Source organism: Papio anubis, chromosome 14 (assembly GCF_008728515.1).
Source record: "Papio anubis isolate 15944 chromosome 14, Panubis1.0, whole genome shotgun sequence".
Lineage (NCBI taxonomy): Eukaryota > Metazoa > Chordata > Mammalia > Primates > Cercopithecidae > Papio > Papio anubis.
Window position 1 is genome coordinate 58,761,789 of NC_044989.1, and position 13,706 is coordinate 58,775,494.

The window sequence follows — 13,706 nt, forward strand, 5'->3', positions numbered from 1 at the left end:
GAGCTGCTTACAGCTATCATCTACTGGTAAATGAGAAGATAAAAAGACTCAAGCTAATACATATGATATAAATGATTTTAATCCACATTTATAAGACATCTAAAAGAATAGATGATGTGTGATTATTCTCAACGAGACTTTTTTAAAAGTCAGTTTTAAAGACATTCATTTTGTTATCCCTGACCTCTCATGCCAATGCACTTTCTCTTCTATGTGTCTTTACTGGGGTCAGAATCCCTTGTGGCAAGGCTTGGAAATATAAAAGGAGATTCTTTGTTCTTATAAAATTAACCTAAATTCACGACTTCAATGTGATAGCATTAAAATTTAATATTAATTCTATAGCACTTAGGGCTTTAGTTTCCAACTTTACATAACAGAGAATGATTGTACCTTCCTTTATCTTCTTTTTTCTTTTTCTATATAGCTATTTTAAATGTTCACTGGTTTTCTTGAAACTTAGCAATCAGATAAAACTGCCTTGATTGATGTTACGGAATCGTGGATTTCCCCACCAAACCAAAAGAAGCCTTCCTCATTATCTCCGGTCTCTTCAGCTAGGCCATGCTCATCTTCAGGTAAATGTACTTATTCCCTATCTCCTCAAATCAGCTATCCACTTTTCTCCAGCCAAGCTTGGCTGTAAATTGACAAGATCTCCAGTTGTCTTTGTGATTTCCCTACAGAGTGCAGCTGGGTCCCTTTCAGTTTAAAAGAAACAGGTGTGGGGGTAACTTTGCTCAACCTTTAAAAAATTGCTGTCATAAAAGACAGAGATGAAGTGGTGACTTAAATATATATTTTTTGAATGGCAGAAACGTCTTACTCTTATGGAATAGGAAATTCATGAAACATAAAACAGGCTAATCACAAAGCATCAGGCCTTACTGACTGCTTTCATTTGTTCTTCATTGTTTTGGAGAAGAAACTGATATTCAAGCTCACAGCTTTCGAAAGCCCCGAATATACTTAGAAAAATTAGAAACAGTGAGATCAGATGGGAGTATTAGCTTTGAATCCTTCCAAACTTGGTAAACACCAGAAGAGATCTGTCATAATAGAAGACGTGATGAAGTAGGAATTAAAAACCTAGGGTTCCAGTCTCATCTCACATAAATTGGCCAAGAGATCTTTGATAGGTCATGAAAGCTTTCTGGACCTCAGGATTCTCATCTGTAAAAGGATGAAATTGAACTAGATAACCTCTGAGTTATATTCCAGATCTAAAATTCAAGGGCTCAATCTAATATTTTTAGACCTTTTAAATTTCCACTGGTACCTAATGAATGCAGGTTTGTGTTTTATCTGAAAGAATGAGAGAGATTTAGGAGTAAATTAGTAATAGTTTTTGACTTAAGACCGGAGATGCTAAAGAGAAAGTTGGGTTCGTAGGGATATAATGGGAAAGCACCCACCTATTAATGTTCCATTCTTAGACATGAGCATATGTAAAGTTGATACTGTTTTAAACATCCTCTACTCCTTATTCATCATTATTGCTCTTAACAATATTTTTATTATTGCCCCTGTGTTGGCAGGTTGGCTAAGACTTGGTTGATCTAGGCTGGGCTTGGCTGGTACCTCTACTTTAAACCACTGGTTTGTGGGCACTTTAGGGTAACCCTAATTCATATGTTTCTTGTCTTTTCATGCCAGAGATTTCAGCTAGGGCATGTTCTTCTTATGGTGATGGTAGATGTTTAAGGGTAATCTTCTTAATTTATAGATGAGAAAACTGAAAGCCAGAGAGGTTAAATAATAACAACACTGATTTCAAAGTAAATGAAGAAAATAAAGGGGGAGAGGAGAATGATTCTTGGTTTATGTAGGTGGAAAATCCAAATGGATGATCTGGCTTCAGGGCACAGCTGAATTTATTCGTTCAAATGATGTTCTTGGGTCTCTGTCTCTCTCCATCTCTTGGTTCTGCTTTCTTCTGCATTGGTTTCGTTCTGAAGCAGACTTTAGCTGCCTGTAGTACTGGCCTTAAGGCTAATAATACAGAAGACAAACATTCTACCTTGCTGTTTATACAATATTTGCAAAAACTATTGAACTGGCTGAGCTAGAGACAAGAACTTGCAAGAACTTGTACACGCACAGCCTTGAGATAAGAGAAGTGAGGCCATTTAATTTCAGCATGGAGTAGGAGAGAGAATCCCTGAAAGGAAAAGATGCTGAATTGATAAAAACTTACAGATGCTTGCTGAAGTGTTTACCTAAAAGCCTACAAAAGTGGCAGAGCCAGGACTGAAACATTTATTTCCTTGACAGTACATTTTAATATACCTTATATAAATTAGTGATGCTCTCTGTGACCCATTCTAATAGTGGTGGGAAGCTGGTCTGCCTAATGATGAATCAATGCCAACTCCAAGCCCTGGATAGATAGAAATGATGCCCAAAATGATATACATCTTCTATCTCTGGGTCTCAGAAACATATTTGCGCCACTCATTTAATCTCCAATGATCCAATACATTGGAGCTGGTCAGAATGCCCAACCAGCTGACTCTGTTTCTTAATTCCTGAAATAAATGGCTCATTGTGATGGTAAGAGTGACTATACTCATTTGTGTATGCAATCCCTCTACACAATTGAGGGAAAAAAAATCACATAATTATTTTTAAAATATCTCACCCTACTGCTATGTTTGTTTTATTCATCTTTTTAAAAAAACAAACAAAAAAACAAAACAAACAAAAAAAAACCATGGCTCTGGCTCTATGAAAGACTTTACTGAACAGAAAGTGATTAGTTCTGTGTTAGCTTCCTAGGGTTGCTATAACAAAGTACCATAAACAGGGAGGCTTAAAACAACACACATCCATTGTCTCGCAGTTCTGGAGGCTGCAAGTCTGAAATCAAGGACTTGCTGTCTCTAAAACTTGCAGGGGAGATATCTTTGCTTGCCTTTTCCTGGCGTCGGGTAGTTTTCCAGCAATCTTTGACATCGTTTGCTTGCAGCTGCATGACCCTACTCTCTGTGCCTGTCTTCACACGGCATTCTCCCTGTGTCTCTGTGCCTTTGCATGCCCATCTTCCTGGAATGATACCAGTTGTGTTGGACTAGGGGCCCACCGTTATCCCGTGTGACGTCATCTTAACTAAGTATGTCTGCCACGACCCTATTTCCAAACAGAGGCACATTTGAGGTCATTGGAATTAGGACATCAACATCTCTTTTCGAGAGAGACAAAATTCAAATAATAACAGTCCTTGGCAGGATAAAGGGTTAAAACTAAGGGAATTGCTGGTTGTTTGACACTCCACTTAGTGAGTGTTAACACTCCTCTTGGCATACCCTGCTCTTCCCTCCTCTCTTTTCCCTCCTCCACCTTCCCTGTCAGAATTTCCAAAGCACTTTCAACCTCAGGATACAGATAATGACTTTATATTAAACTTCCAAGGGAATTTTTCCACATTAATTTATCATATCATACACTGATCCATGAGGTAAATTCGGCAAACTTTATTATCTCTTTTCAGTAAGTGGCAAGAGAGAAAGACACCCAGAAATGTGGAATGCCTTGTCTAACGTCATTCAACTGGGTGGTAAAGCTTGGATGAGAAGGAGAATGCCTAATTCTAACACCTGAGATTCATTTGCACCTGTGCTGCCTCCCAGCTCCAGAAAGACTCAAGGATTTGGTGACTTTCAAATGGGTCTTTCCTTTCTCTAAGTGCCGCAGCTTCCCGGGCCCATCCCATATCCAGCCATGTCTCTGCTTTTCATAGAAAACTGACAATTCACAAAACTTTAAACTCATCCTGAAAGCTTTCCTAAGTTGTGTGGTCCTATTTTAACTGCAAATTGGACATCTTCACTTGGAGGTTCTTTAAATATGGTAAGTCAGTATGTCCTCCCTCACAAAAGTCATTCCTTGTCTCAAATTTCCCCATCTCTGTTAATGGCCTGGGACCTCTTACCACTCCTACATCCATGTAAGAATTTATCTCATTGCCAGACCACATTGCATTTACCCCCAAACTCTCTCTGATGTCTCTCTTCCTTTCTATCCCAATTGCTGCTGCTTTTGCTCAGTTCTTCATCAGTCCCGCCTGAACTGTTGGTTTTCCTTCCCCACTGTTCCTTCCTTGCTCCAACTCATCCTCTACACTGCCCCAGGGTCATTCTCAAAATGGTCAATTTAAAGTTCTTAAGCTGGGCGCGGTGGCTCAAGCCTGTAGTCCCAGCACTTTGGGAGGCCGAGGCGGGTGGATCACGAGGTCAGGAGATCGAGACCATCCTGGCTAACATGGTGAAACCCCGTCTCTACTAAAAATACAAAAAACTAGCCGGGCGTGGTGGCGGGGGCCTGTAGTCCCAGCTACTCGGAGGCTGAGGCAGGAGAATGGCGTAAACCCGGGAGGCGGAGCTTGCAGTGAGCCGAGATCGCACCACTGCACTCCAGCCTGGGTGACACAGCGAGACTCCGTCTCAAAAAAAAAAAAAAAAAGTTCTTCAGTGCTGTGAGAGCTGAACTATAAAAGAAATCCAAGCATTAATGGACAAGATACCGGAAACACTGGGGGAACTATGGCAGTAAATTTGACAAGGGTAGTTGTATTATTAAAAATATACAAAGGTGGTCTCAAATTTCTAAGCTGCCCAAGAATACTACATACTTAAAGAAGAGTTCAGGTAAATAAAAATGGTTGGTGAGAGGGAGAAAATGTATATATGGCAACTTTGAGTGACTTGCTCAGTTTTTCTGTTAATGTAAAACTGCTCTATAGAAATGAAATCTAGGCTGGGCATGTTAGCTTACACCTGTAATCCCAGTATTATGGGAGGCCGAGGTGGGTGGATTACTTGAGTTCAGGAGTTCAAGTCCAGCCTGGCCAACATGGTGAAATCCTGTCTTTACTAAAAATACTAAAATTAGCCAGGTGTGGTGGTGCGTGTCTGTAAACCCAGCTACTCAGGAGGCTGAGGCATGAGAATTTCTTGAACCCAGGAGGTAGAGGTTGCAGTGAGGCAAGATCATGTCACTGCACTCCAGCCTGGGTGACAGAGTGACACTCTGTCTCAAAAAATAAAATAAAATCTATTAATTAAAAAATAAAAATGATTGAGAATGAACTGTCATTGTTACAAATAGCTATAAAAATATTATAAATAAAAGTAAGCATAATTACTTTTAGGTATTACAGCTGATCTGGATCCATGGTTAGGGTTAAGAGGACTGAAAGAAAGCATATTTGCTCAATCATTTTAAAACCTAACTTGCTGATATGCCGCCTTGTTCTAAATTGCAAGTTTCATAAGCACTAAAAATTGGCTGACCTACTTCACCATAGTAATTGAAAGGGATTATTACTGACAATTAGCAAGCAAGCAATAGTAATAGATAATTTACTTTCCAAATATTTTGCAAGCAAGCACATTTTTTTTTAAAAAAAGAAAACACATTAGACAGTTGTTTCTTGGCAAATTACAATGCATCTTTTATTTCTTGACAAATAATTAATACTGCAATGTTTTTTATAGCCTGTAATTCTAATGTGGCTGTTACATTCGTTATGTCTACAGACACTTTGTCAGGATAAGTATTCAGTACAATGCATAGGGACTTAGCCACATAGTGCTCATTATAGCCAATAGTCCCAAGATCATGGCCTGGGCAAAGCTCAGAGAGGAGGCCTTTCATAGCCAGATTTTGTCCTTCGAGGGAAAATGGAGTCATTTTCTATGTAAATGTTAAAACTCTTCCAGCCTCAGATAGTCTATAACAGCCTTTCCAAGATGTTTTCTTTCCTAACCGTAGTGAAAAATATAGTAAAGTCATGGCATATTTTTCTCATCCCACACAATGGAACAGAAATCACTATATCTTTAGCAAAGGTTAAGTAAGGTGAAGGATGGAAGAGGCTCTGATGATTCACAATGTATTGTTGGATAACATCTTCATTTTCAGGAAAACTGTATTTTGAGTTTAAATTATTACTTATTGGATTATGTTTCTGGTCAATATGCCATTATTTAGCACTCTGTTCTCTAATTACAACCTTGTCATACAATTTCTATGACTTATATCACTATCAGGTTAAGTTTAATGCAAAATACGTATTAGGTAATCCAAAACTACCTGAATGAATTTAGTCCTCTGTGGTTTTCTGCAAAGGCACTGCATTAATGGGTTCTTCAGTGTCAATAAATCATTTTCTTTCCTTATCCTCAGAAAAATATATTGTTTTCTTCATAGAAAAGAAATCATGGTAGAAATTAAAGCACAGGATTTGCCAATCAAAAACTCTGGGGGCAGTATGCTGCTCTTTGTTCTAATGAAAAGCCTGGGCTATTCTACAGTCATGGACCTGTGTTAACATGGTTTCTTTTTGTTGGAATAGTACTCAAACACTGTTTGTTATATGAATGGGTGAATAAATGAGTGAGAGAATGAATGAAAGTCCTTCTCTCTACCTTCTGTCTGGATCTAAGGTATTCTTTAGAACTCACCCTTACTGCTGTGACTTACCCATCAAACAACTGTAGTTATACTTTGTGCATCTCCCCACACATCAGGAATCCAGCTTTCTGTTCAGTAAATATCTAATGAATTAATGACCCAGCTGACAGCAGTTTACTTGCCTTCTCAATAGATTGTGGCACTATTGACACTATGTCCTTCTTGAAATAAACTGTACTCTTGCCTGATTTTTCTGCTACCCTCTAGCTATTTCTTCTCAGACTCCTTTAGCAATTTGTTCTGGTCTTTCTTCTATTTCAACATTCTTAGTTAATTTCATCCATTACTTTAGTTTTATATACTATCTAGGATAATGCCCTCCAGGGCCATGCATGTTATAGTAAGTGAAATAAGCCTGACATAGAAAAAAAAAAAAAATCTTGCATGACCTCACTTATATATGGACACTTTTTTTAAAGGCCTAATGTAAAGAGATAGAGAATAAAATGACAGGGTTTGGGAGGGTAGAAAATGGAAGATGTGGATAAAAGATACAAAGTAGAAAATATGTAGGATGAACAAGTCAAAAGATCTAACAAAATGAGAACTATAGTTAATAATGGTGTATTATATTCAGGACTTTTGCTAAATGAGTAGATTATAGCTGCTCTTGCCATGAGAAGTTGGGAAGGCAAAAATGGGTAACTATGTGAGATGATGAATATGTTAACTTGTTACACCATAGTCAACACTTTAGTATATATACATATATATTTATCTTTTATAATATCATGTTGTATTCCTTAAATATATACAACTAAATGTATTTTTAAAAAATAAATAGTATCAAAATGTTGAAAACCCTCCAAATTATATTTCTTTCTCAGACCAATCTTCAATCTTCCAAGCTCTAACTTCATTTATATTATTATTTATTATATATTATATATATTTATATATACATATATAACTTCATATTTATTTTTATACATATAACTTCATATATATGTATATTCACATATATGGTGCATCTTCTCTATTCCAGGTGTCATAACAAAATACCACAGACTGGGTAGCTTAAACAACAGGAATTTATTTTTCACAGTCTGGAGTTGGGGAAGTCCCAGATCAAGATACCAGCTGATTTAGTTCCTTGGTGAGGGCTCTCTTCCAGGCTTGCAGATGGCAGATGCCCTTCTTGATGTGTTTTCACATGGTGGAGAGAGATGGAGGAAGCAAGCTTTCTAGTTTCTCTTCCTACAAGGGTACTAATCCATCATGAGCACCCCACCCTCAGATCTCATTTAAACTTAATTACTTCCCAAAGACTCCGTCTTCAAATGCTATCATGGTGGGAGGTAGGGTTTCACCATGTGAGTGGTGAGGGGATACAATTTAGCCTGTGGCACCAGGTAATCTCTCCATGGATACAGACTGAACAAAACTGATACGGGATCCTTTCTTACAGAACTACATTCTAGTTAAGGAAAGCAAACAGGAACCCAGTAAACAAAAATAAATGATTTCAATTCTTATGTGCCAGTAAAATATAACGGTGAAAAAGTAAAAAAGATAATTTGAGATAGTGATAAATGCTCTGAGGAAAAGAAACAGGGTAGTGTGACAGTAAAACTAGAATGGGATCAGGAGTTTAAAGGGCATGAAAAATAGGGCTAGTCTTTGTAGGGATGTGAACATTTAAGTCCTGGATCTGAGTAATAAGAAGGAACAAGCTAAAATTTAGGGCAAGAGTTTTCTAGGGAGAACAACCCTGAACTTGGCTACTTTGAGAAATAAAAATAATTTTATAAACAAGACTATAATTGGCATACCTAGTTGGCCACCTAAAAGACATTTTGTGAATGTAGTCTTAAAACCAGTTCTAGATCACCCCCTAGAAATGTATATCTTTCCTGATCTTCCCTACCTCAGTAAATGGTTCTACCATGAGCTTAATTGATTAAGCAAGACTTCTAGGAGTGATTTCTGTTATCTCTCCGCCTCTCACTTCCAAAATGCAATCCTGCTCCAAGACCTGTCTCCAAAATACATGTGTTCACTTTTCCTCCTTACCACAACACCAATACTAGTCACCATGATTTCTCCGCAGGAACTGTTTAAATTATATATTTATTTATATCTTTATTTGTTTTTTTCAGCAGGATCTAAACTTCAGGCGGTCAGAGATCTTGTTCTATTTTTGTCCTACGCTGGCTATTTTCTGCCTAGAGTTTGCCTGCCAACACATTAGTAAATAATAGTTTGTACACAGAAGTAAGGCCGGGCATGGTGGCTCACGCCTGGAATCCCAGCACTTTGGGAGGCCAAGGCAGGTGGATCACCTGAGGTCGGGAGTTCAAGACCAGCCTGATCAACATGGAGAAACCTGGTCTCTACTTAAAAAAAATACAAAATTACCCAGGGTGGTGGCGCATGCCTGTAATCTCAGCTACTTGGGAGGCTGAGGCAGGAGAATCGCTTGAACCTAGGAGGCAGAGGTTGCAGTGAGCCGAGATCGCGCTATTGCACCCTAGCGTGGGCAAAAAGAGCGAAACTCCATCTCAAAAAAAAAAAGAAAAAGAAAAAAAGAATGAATACTGAGTATAATTTTAGATGGTTCACCTTATGTAGAATTTCTAAAACCAGATTAGACCATGGATGAACTGAAGTTTCAGAAAGTATTTCCTATCTTTTTAATGTTTCAGTGATACTTTTTCTATCAGCAACTTTTTATATAAAAACTCGTTACTCCGGGTTTTTAAAAATGCTGATTTAAAACATGTTTAGAGTGAGGTTGAAATTTCAAGGAAATCTTAAACGGTATTACCAAGAATTATTTTTTCTGATGCCAGAGGGAATTTTTTAAGAAAATAATATGGCTATTGTTTTGTAGCTTAATGAACTCAAAGTGAGGAAATGCGCACAGCTGCTGGCCTTTAGATCTATCAATAGGTAAATAAGGCGAGAAAACAAGTAATAAACCTTGCTTTCATTTTTGATTGCCAGGAGTAAAATTAGAGTTGTTAAGAAAAAGATGGAGCAAAATGTTGGGGTTTTGTTAATTAAAAAAACCTAGTATATAGGCTTCAAATATTCTTAAGGCAATGAAGGTGATGAAAGATATATATTAAATACCTAGGTGCTACATTTTTCAACTGCCAGTGAAAATTCTGAACATTTTGGATGCACTTAATTTTTAGAAGAGCAGAAATTAAATAGTTTATACTGTGGTAAACTATAATCTTTAATTTTCTTAACAAAAATATATTTTCCTTAACAATATTGAAATGTTGACATTTTTATGCAGTATATATTTTATATGAGGTAGCTACACTATCTGCTTCTCAAACTTTAATGTGCACAAGAATATAATATATCCAGGAGAATCGTATAAAATGAAGATTTTGATTCAGTAGATCTTGTATGAGGCCTAAACTTCTGCGTTTCTAGTAACTTCCTGGGTGATGCCAATGCTGCGGGTCCAGAGACCACACTTTGCTCAGTAGTTAGATCAGTACACTATTGAACTTTGTTGGCAGAGGTAGTTCCATCACTAAAAAAGTATAACTAGATGGTACCTTGAAGATCATTTCGTGATTTCCTGCCTTCAGGAGAGGAACATGTATCATGAGGGCAGATGGCTTTTCTCTTTTTGAAGATCTTAAGGAAATACCAAACTGCTTAATTTACATCCCATTATAATGTTTATTCACGTTGCTCCTTAAGGATCACATATCCTGGTGAAAGTGGCAAACATATAGGCATGTGAACCACTGAAAAATAATACAAGGCAATAGATGACTATGGGCTACTGACACCCTTGGCTCTTGACTCAAATATATATTTCTTTATATCATTTTTAACTTGATTTTTACCTTTAACTGTTCTGTTCATATTATTGTATATATAATCATATGCTACATCAAATAATTGTTTGAATTATAAAAATACAAGTTAGGGAATGCTACATGAGTGTTTTACATAGTAAGTCTGATAGAAATTCAGAGAAAGGGAAAAGTGTAGAGATCACTAGACATTGTCCTAGAATGCTTCTTTTAGGAGGTGTTTTTAAGCTGGGTCTGCAGCAATAAGAGTGAAGTATAGAAAGGTAGGACAAATAAGCTAAAGAATGAGTAGAACAACTACCTAGAGCAAAGTGTTGGGAGATAATAAGAAATTAAATAGAGGAAAAATTTAAAAGTAAAATTGGAGTTAGGCAGTAGAAAACTTTAAGGAATAAGACTCAGTGATTTGCCTACTCTTCCAAAGGGGAGTCATGGGAGGTTTTCTGTGCGCAAATGACAAGATGAAAGCACAGTTGAACAGGCTGGTGGGAGCTGGAAGCAGCTGGAGTCACAGAGCCCATCACCCTACAAGCCTACAGAACCCTGCCATGGACATGGAAGTGCAGGGAGAGGAACTAGCTCTGGAGAATATGCGTTTGGACCAAAAATCTGAATCTGGTCTAACATAAATGTTTCCAGCTTTAAGTCAATATGTTTGCTTGATTTCTGTAAACATAGGAGAAAATGATTAGACTCTGAATAAACCAAAAAACTCAAAATCTAGATATGTTAGAAAATAATAGGTTTTTAAATGTAAATGACGAGTTGATGGGTGCAACAAACCAACATGGCACATGTATACCTATGTATATGTTGTGCACATGTACCCTAGATCTTAAAAGCATAATAATACAAATAAAAACACATAATAGGCTTTTTACTCTTTACTAGATATTTTTAACCTGTCAAAATGTTTAATGCTTGGCTCAGTTAGCCTAAAACACACAAACATAAACATGCACACACAGATACATACACAAATACATAACACATACACACACATGTTCTCTCAACCTTGCTCTTCACTTCTTTTGCCATTCTACTTCTCTCCTTCTTTAACTGCTCTGTGTATAGATGAATCTACATTCATGGCCTGCCCTTCAACATTGCAAATTTGCTCCTTAAACACGTTGCAGTCTGTCTTCTGTGCCCCGAACCCCCATACACAGTTGAAATTTTGCTGAAGAATAATTTACTTTGCCACATTTGCTCCATTTTCCTTTCCTCTATTGAATTACTAGAAAACAAACCCCAAACATCATGTCATTTCACTGCTACATATTTAGATACTTTATTTCTAAACAAATATGTACATTTTCTTTTATAATTATAATGTCATTATCAACTATAATAAAATTAACAATTACTCCTTAATATAATCTGATACCTAGTACTGTAATCAAATTTCTCCTAATTGTCTCAAAATAATTATAATTGCTTAGTTTGAATCAGGATCTAAACAAGGTATGCACATGACAATTTCTTGATAAGTCTCTGAAGCCTGTCATAATCAAAAGCATTTATCCCTAGCTTCTGTTCCCTCCTTTTTCTTCTCTCTGCCTCTGACTTGCTAAAGAAACTGGGTCAATTGATTTGAAGAATATCCCACAGTCTGGATTTGACTGTTTGCTTTCTTGTGGTATCATTTTGATTGTTCCTTTTCCTGTTGTATTTGCTGTACGTAGAGGTTACCTCTAGATGCTTCTTTAGATTCAAGCTTAGAATTTTATAGCAAATAATTTATAAGTGATCCTATGTGCTTCAGACTACATCAAATCAACAGGCACATAATGTCTTAAGTCCTATTTTTAGTGCTGCTAATATTGATCAATGGGTGCAAGTATTGACAGCCTGATCTCTCTATCAACTGTTCACCTAATGGTTCATCCATGTCGGGTTTTGCCTAAATCACTTTACATCATTAGAGTTTGAAAACTGAATTTCTAATTCTATTATCCATTGCAAATTTCTGGAGTTTATTTGTAAACAGGTACTTTTCCTTCTTCATCAATAGGGCTATTTGGTTGGCCTGCAATGTTTATACAGGAAAGGCAGAATAAATGCTTACCTCTTTCCTTTTAATTGACAGTCTTGAAAGTAAGGCATTGGTATTTAGTTAATATAAATGGTATCCAATGAGATATCATCTCCACCCTCTCACTTTCGAATTCTCTATTTTTCTCCACCTCTGTCTGTTGTGAAGGATCATTTTAAATTCATAAGACAGTACTTAACGGTTTTAACCAACTGCATCATTATTTTTGATGCTCAAATTATTTCATCTTTGGCTACTTGGAAGTCTTCCATGTTGTCCACTGGGTCCTTTGATGGAGACCTTGCCTTCCAACCCAGCAAGATTTTTCAGGCTCGTATTGTATAATTCTTCCCCCGATGTGGAATTTTTTTCCATGAAACTGTTACCAAAATATCAGGGGGTTGATCTAGGTCCTGTTGATCATTGCACGAAAAGCCTATCACTGAGAAAACGAGTATTGCCATGGAAGAAGGCTTTATTTCGATGCAGCAGCTGTGGAGATAGGAGATAAGTCTCAAATCCATCTCCTTAATCGACTACATTTGGGGGATTATATAGTAGGGACAGAATGTAGCTATGTTTGGGGAAACAGGAATTAGAAAGGGGTAAGAAAGGCAAGTTTTGTGCTTGCTACTACCTGGGAAGCCTGACAGTCAGTTTCCTGAGGAAGGAACTCAGATAAGACAAATGTGAGTTTCAAGCATTAATACTGAGAGGGTCAATTTCTATGTTTATCCAAAGTCCATCTACGGGACAACTGGGCTGGTTTCAAAACCCTGATCCCTTTTAGTGGGAATTGGCATTAAAATGTTACAAACTGGCCCTGCATATACTCACAGTAATAGTAAGCTCCGGGTTCACAGAAATCAAACAAAAGTAACTGATTTACCTTAAAGGTAGAAACATTTATATTGGACTGAATAGCTTAAACAACAGAAATTCACTTTTTTACAGTTCTGTAAGCTAGAAGTCCAAGATTAAGGTTCCAGCAAGGCAGGTCTCTGATGAGGCCTCTCTTCCTGCCTTGCAGATGCCCACCTTCCTGCTGTGACCTCACAAGGTTTTCCCTCTGCGTGCACACTGACAGAGAGAGAGCGCTGGTGTATTTTGCCTTCCTATAAGGACAACAGTCCTGTTGAATTAGAGCCCCACCCTTATGACCTCATTAAACCTAATTACCTCCTTAAAAGCTCTATTTAAATGTAGTCACATTGAGAGTTAGGCCTTCTATATGTGAACTTGGAAAATGGGGCACAATTTAATTCATAATACTCATTTTTTTATAGATTGCTATTGCTTCTAGGCTTTTTTAGTGGACAAAGCTAAGAAGAATTTATTTGGGAAAAAAACTTGGTTATGTAAATTCATGTTGTTTTTTCTAATTTAAACGTAAATAAAATGGTAGGGTTTTA